Here is a 6,931-nt window from a genome sequence, read left to right as displayed (position 1 = left end):
TATGATGTCATCACAAGTCAGTTAGTTACTGATGTGTAGACATGATGATATAAGAGACTCTATGTTGTATGGGTTTCCCCTAAGTGCACAGGACAGATTAACAGAGATGGCTAACCCTCTGGAGAATGGCTCCCATTGGATGACACGAGCAACGAACTAAACAGAAGAATTCAGGATACATGTGGTTGTTTTCTTGGTAACCTTTTAAAAATAATATTGAGTTTTCAAAATAATCGAATTGTACATTCATTTTGGTTAGCAAATAGATGAAAACAAGTTTATGTAGTAGTGACAGGTTTGAAGGCTCAGGCAGAAGCCATAGTGTCAGGATTCTCTGTCCCTGCTCTGCTGACGCAGCTCCTCCAGAGGCCAGCTAAGTAGCCCTTGTGTTGCTTGTGGATTGTAGTTGAGTTGAAGGTTGAAGCAGCACCAGCTGGAGCCTCCTGCCTCAGCTAGGACTTCAGCAGGAGAATGTGGCCATTCCTGAGGACATGGCAGTCAGATGTGCAGAGGCAGCTCAGGCCTGGGCCTCACAGGAGGAAGCAGATGATGACAGAGCACTGGCAAGTGCATATGCCAGATGTTAACAGCCAGGGAGTGGCCATGCAGGTTCTGAGTGCCCGTGAGACATTAATAAGCAGGTGGGGGTATAGCTCAGGGGTAGAGCATTTGACTGCAGATCAAGAGGTCCCTGGTTCAAATCCAGGTGCCCCCTACCACAAGCTTGTTTTTACTCATGGAGATAGCACACACTCAGCCCTGTTTCTTCCATTCATTCTAGTCATGGACCTCGCCAGAGCTGGGAGCTACAGACCAGTGCATCGTGTGGATAGATGGCTGTCTCCCATCTCTGCCTACATTCTGATTATATCTCCCTCCCATTCTTATTATCTGTCTTCCCTGTTCCTGAACATACCTAGTTTAGGGAGAATTTAGGGACTTTCTAGACACAGCAGTTATAGTGACAGCCAGTGTCCAAGGACCAGAAAGGAAAGCCTAACCATAAAAGGATGTCCCTTTGTGGCTCTCTGGTGAATCTGTAGTCAGAACTAAGGAGGCCAGTCACAGAATCAGGCTGTCTGTGTAGGGTGGACATTTCCCCTGTGAGCTTCTCTCCCCCTTCCAGAGCCCACTGCTTACTCTCTTCACCCTCAGAGGCTAAAGACTGGCTGCTATATCAGGTAGAGAAGGACCCTGCAGTGTTGGTGCTGACAGTGCCAGCTAGGGCCCTGTGAGAACTCTGAGGGTCAGCCCATCTGTCTTCAGAGAAGGAAGAGAGGAGTGTCTAGGAGCCCAGGTGGAAGGCCAGCTCAAGACCGAGGATAGCAGTGTGAAGTAGGTGCAGGGTCTGCAAGCTGCTCCTTTCCTTTTCTTGGGTGATGGTGCTATTCAAGGATGGGCCTGGAAGGCTGCAGAGCTGAGGAAGGCATCTCACCAGTCAGGTCTGGCAGCTTCTGGAAAGTGGGCCTGTGAGCATCTGTAATTTAACTTTATATAGTCAGTCATAATATATCACCACTCAGATGAAAATTATTAACTGTGTGTACTGTTACTAGTGGGGGTATAGCTCAGGGGTAGAGCATTTGACTGCAGATCAAGAGGTCCCTGGTTCAAATCCAGGTGCCCCCTTTTCATGGGATTTTGGAAACTGGCCACATTCATAGTATAAACCTACTTTCTCTTTTGACTCGGGTGGCTTGACATTCATTTCAGTGAGAGCGCAGCACTGTTATCACCCATCAGATCCCTTTGGTGGCAGGTGGCAGGTGTGTGTTCATATGATCTCAAGTCTTTCTGGTGAGCAAGTCTCCAGTACTTTTAGAATATAGATTGAGTCCCCAAACCCCAGAAAAGCTATGTCTTATTAGAAAGAACCGCCAGTAGTTCTCAGAATATAGTATTCAACACACATATAGATTGGGCAGCATCGAAGTACTGTAAAGTAAATGAAGTAGGGGCTACTGGAATGGTATTTCCCCAGAGTTGGAGACATTTAATAGGTGCATCAGAGCTGGAAAGGTGGGATTCAGGCTCTCAGAGGGAGAATAAGAGCCATAAATTCCATAGACCACAGGGTTTCCAAACTGTCCATGGGCCTGGTTTGCGTCCAACAGTGGCCCATGACTGACATCTGTTTTATAGGCTCAGCATCTGTGCTGTAGCAGCCACATCTCCCTATTTTAAGTGTTATTCCTTAGAATGAGTTTCCCACAGAAGATCCGGACTTTCTTGGCAACTGTTGCTACGACTCAGTGTAAAGGGCCAAGCAGAGGCTGACTATGCTGGAGCTCTGATGGACAGCTCCTCTGCCTGTCCTTTTTACTGAAGACGCAGGGAACATGCAGACCCCCACTGTCTTCCACTGTGCTGAGGTTCTCAGCTCTTTCTCCAGCGACAGGGATTCCAATGCAAACACAGGCTCAAATCAGCACAATGCTGGGGTCCTAGTGTCTGTGTATTGCCACATCAGTGACAAATTCCAGTGATGTTTTGGAGGATACCAGTCCTTCTTCAAACTTGAAAAAGAAGTTCTGTGGGTCACATGAGTCTTTATTGACATATTTTTCTGTTACAAGTAACAAAAGCTAAGAAGAACCAATGTTGAATGCAAGGATCTTCTCAAATATTCATCTGAAACCTTGCAGTGTATTGGTGGTTAGTAGTCGCAAATATTAATTGTATATTTCTAATAATATAACCACATTTTTCTATAACTAGGTCATTTGAACACTGTCCTCACCACTCCAGTATTCTCTCAAAACTTAAGGTTGTGCTGAATTCTGTGGTGAATTGAGCAATGGTAACCTCCTGCTGTCTCTGCAGAGCTTGTGTGAACTTTGTGTTGTCTGCTTATGTGTAAGAACTTACCAGCGAGGTGGCTAAGCTTGTTCTTTCTATGTGTAATGGCTTGACTACTTTGCAAAGTCCTTGTTCTATGAGGAAAATATACAGCAGACATATATTTACTAGATAAAATATGAATGAATGTTTTCCCAAGAAGAAGCATTCTGTGATTGCCCTCATCAGCTTATGCAAATCACAAAACTTGTGCTAGGGCATCTCCATCTCCACAGACCACATCTTTGACTAGGATCCACTCTTACATCTTTGTTATCTGTGTGGCTTTGTGATGGTTTCTAGGAGAAGGATTCACATGGCAGAAATTCATGTGAAGTGGAAACTTCTCATTTCTTTGGGGACTCAGTTATGTCATGGGATGTCTTGCTGAAACAAACAGATGAGTGAATGCTTTGCTGAAGCTGACAGGGGAAGGATGTGTGACAATTAGGAAGAGTATAAACATAATCCCACAGACAATGTGATGAAGCTCTTGCATTGGTTCACCTTGTACCACGTTTCTGATCTTTGCTTGTTGTGAATTCATACAGAGTAACTTGCCAAAGAACTTCTCATGATATTTCAGCTGTTTCTTGACATTTCCACAGACCCATGTCGATTTGGCAGAGCCTCTCAGTTTTTCCTGGATCAAATTGCCATTGCTGATTTGAGTTTTATATTCACTGAGTGCACTGGACTACTGACAACAAAGTGAAATTGACCCCAAAGAACCACTTCTGAACAGGTCTACCTATTAACTCTCATTTTCCACTACCTTTGGTAGGTAGGCTAGAAAGAAGGTTGAAGAATTTAAGAACTCTAATTAAAGTAGGTTTTTGAAAAACCCAAGCCTACATTCTGTAGGCTCTGCTCTGACTGTTGAAATGATAGGTCTTTGTACCTGGGCCATGTGGATGCTGAGCTCTGACTGTTAAAATGATCAGTCTTTGTACCTGGGCCATGCAGACGCTGGGTCTACATGTGATTAACTCTCTCCCAGATTTGGATATTTTCATTCAAATTTTGGACCAGAAAATGATAAGGCAGGATGACCAGCAGGTAAAAAATCACACACACAAAAAAAATTCCCAATACACAAATGCGCAGAAGGCTAGAGTGGAGTGGGAGTGAAACAGGGTGAGGAATTTGCAGGCAAAACCACAAGAAGGAAGCAGAGCAGGACTCTGGCCCTATGCACTGATCCTCCAATTGAGGCGCTATGGATGCTGACCAGCAAAGGATGGGGTATGCAGGGCATGAAGGGATTCTGGGTGTCCTGTGATAGGTGTATGGTGAAGAATATGGTAAATGCAAGCCTGGTAGAGTCCAGTCTGAAGGAGGTGGGTCAGGTTCTCTAGCACACTGGAGATCAAACATCAGGGTGTATACTATATCCTTGGGTGAGGCAGTGGAGGTGACCTGTGCTAATGAGAAAGTCTGCATTCTTTACAAGAGCAAGACACAGGAACTTTGTCTCAACCTGCTCTAAGACTCAATCTGATTCCTTCTGATCATTTGTTATCAGCCAGTGTCTTATATTTCAGTGACCATGGTCACCAGACGTCCTTCATCATATTTGTAGACTCTGCTTTCCCTTGGTATTAGGGAGGAGGGATTTCTTTGTCCCTCCTAGAGAATCTGACCAAGGACTTCTCAGCAGACCAAGAGCTTTCTAATCTGTCCACTCCTGCCTCCCACTTACCTCCAAAGATCAGCTTTTGAGTTTGCATATGGCTCTTTTAGTTGGGTTAAAAGTTGAAGTAGCACCAGCTGAAGCCTTCTGAATTTAATGCCCCTGCCTCAGCTAGGATATAAGCCAGGAAAAAATGCCAGTCACTCATGAAGATATGGCAGTCAGATGTGCAGAGGCAGCTCAGGCCTGGGCCTCACAGGAGGAAGCAGATGATGCCAGATGTTAACAGCCAGGGAGTGGCCATGCAGGTTCTGAGTGCCTGTGAGACATTAATAAGCAGGTGGGGGTATAGCTCAGGGGTAGAGCATTTGACTGCAGATCAAGAGGTCCCTGGTTCAAATCCAGGTGCCCCCTACCACAAATCTGTTTTTACTCATGGAGATAAGACACACTCAGCCCTTTTTCTTCCATTTATTTCAGTCATGGACCTCGCCAGAGCTGGGAGCTACAGACCAGTGCATCATGTGGATAGATGGCTGTATCCCATCTCTTCTTACGTTCTGACTGTCCCTCTCACTCTTATTATCTGTCTCCCTTGTTCCTGCATATACCTAGTTTCTCTGGTTCTTTTGGCCTGTGGATGGATATGTAGATATGATGTTAAATAGAAGGCAAGAACTATAAGGGAGAATTAGGGACTTTCTAGGCATACAAGTTATAGTGACGGCCAGTGTCCAAGGACCAGAAAGAAAAGCCTAACCATAAAAGGATGTGCCTCTGTGGCTCTCTCGTGAATCTGTAGTCAGAACTAAGGAGGCCAGTCACAGAATCGGGCTGTCTGTATAGGGTGGACATTTCCCCTGTGAGCTTCTCTCCCCCTTCCAGAGCCCACTGCTTACTCTCTTCACTCTCAGAGGCTAAAGACTGGCTGAGCTGTTATACCAGGCAAAGAGGGATCCCTCAGTGTTGTAACTGATAATGTCGGCTAGGGCCCTTTGAGAACTCTGAGTGACAGCCCGTTTGTCTTCTGGAAAGGAAGGGAGGGGTGTCTGGGGGCCTACGTGGAAGGCAGTCGGCCAGCTCAGGAGCTAGCCCAGGACAGCAGTATGAAGTGATCTCAGCATCTGAAGGCTTGTTCTTCTCCATTTCCTTGGCTGATGATGCTATTCAAGGATGGGCCTGCAAATCTGCAGAGCTAAGGAAGACACCTCACCAGGCAGGTCTGGCAGCTTCTGGGATATAGGTCTATGAGGATCTGTAATTTAACTTTATAGTCAGTCATAATTTATCACCATTGAAAATGAGACTTATTAACTGTGTACACTGGTACCAGTGGGGGTATAGCTCAGGGGTAGAGCATTTGACTGCAGATCAAGAGGTCCCTGGTTCAAATCCAGGTGCCCCCTTTTCATTTTTGAAACTGTCCACATACATGGTATAGATGCACTTTCTCCCTTGACTCATGGCTAGAGATTCAATTCATCTATGCTATCAGAATTTTTATAATGTATAGTGAGTTTCTTAAACCTATAAAAGCTAGGTTTTACTAGAGAAAACCATCAGTGATTCTTAGCATATGGAATTCAACATATGAATGCATTGGGCATCAGCAAAGGACCATCACGCTGATGGAGTTGGGGATACTGGCCTGGTAATATGCCTGAGTCAGAAATGTCCAATTGGTCCATCAGAGCTGGAAATGTGGGAATCCAGGCTTTCACAGGGGATGGGAAGCATAAGATCATATGGATTTCATAGATCACAGGGTTCCTAAGCTGCTCATTTGCCTGGTTTGTATCCAGCAGTAGCTCATGGCTGACATCTGTCCTAATGGCTCAACATCTGTGCTGTAGCAGTCATGTGTCCCAATTTTAAGTGTTACCTCTTGGAATAAAATTCCCAACAAAGATCCTGACTTTCTTGACAGCTGTTGCTATGGCTCAGTGTGAAGAGCCTGACCATGCTGGATCTGTGACTCGTACCATGGACAGCTCCTCTGCCTGTCCCTTTTGCTGAAATCACAGAGTAAACATGCAGACCCAACCCCCTCTACTGTGGTGTTGGCCAACTGCATGTTTATATTTCTAATAGCACCACCACATTTTCCTACAAATAGTTCATTTTGTCATTTTTGCCACAATTCAAGCAAACTGCAGTTGGAAGTTCTCCAGTGTGTATTTTCTGATTTGAAGATGAATGGGGATGGTGCTCATATGTCTGTCTGTCTGTCTGTCTGTCTGTCTGTCTGAAAATCCTTTGGTTGAGATCCTCTGTCACAGGACTCCATACCCAAATAGTGCCAGGAGGAAGTGAGCCTCCCAGGAGTGCAGACAAGATCACTACTGCTGCTCAGAGGAACTCACACTGAACCCTCAGGACACAGGAACTGAGGGGCTGCCTAGGACAGGAGTCTTCCGGTCTCTGTCTGCACCCAGAGCTGACCCTATGCCACAGAGCTAC

At 45.5% G+C, this 6,931-nt stretch overlaps 4 non-coding genes across 4 annotated transcripts; all 4 read left to right on the top strand.

Annotated features, from left to right (window-relative positions):
• Positions 1-643: 643 nt before the first annotated feature.
• Trnac-gca lies at positions 644-715 on the top strand. Its single transcript has one exon. It is a non-coding gene; the product is annotated as a tRNA-Cys (tRNA).
• An 842-nt stretch (positions 716-1,557) lies between these two features.
• Trnac-gca lies at positions 1,558-1,629 on the top strand. The gene has a single exon. It is a non-coding gene; the product is annotated as a tRNA-Cys (tRNA).
• A 3,184-nt stretch (positions 1,630-4,813) lies between these two features.
• Positions 4,814-4,885, top strand: Trnac-gca. Its single transcript has one exon. It is a non-coding gene; the product is annotated as a tRNA-Cys (tRNA).
• A 920-nt stretch (positions 4,886-5,805) lies between these two features.
• Positions 5,806-5,877, top strand: Trnac-gca. Its single transcript has one exon. It is a non-coding gene; the product is annotated as a tRNA-Cys (tRNA).
• Positions 5,878-6,931: the final 1,054 nt, after the last annotated feature.

This window comes from Mastomys coucha, unplaced genomic scaffold, assembly GCF_008632895.1.
Source record: "Mastomys coucha isolate ucsf_1 unplaced genomic scaffold, UCSF_Mcou_1 pScaffold20, whole genome shotgun sequence".
NCBI lineage: Eukaryota > Metazoa > Chordata > Mammalia > Rodentia > Muridae > Mastomys > Mastomys coucha.
This window is presented reverse-complemented; position numbering and strand designations above follow the sequence as displayed.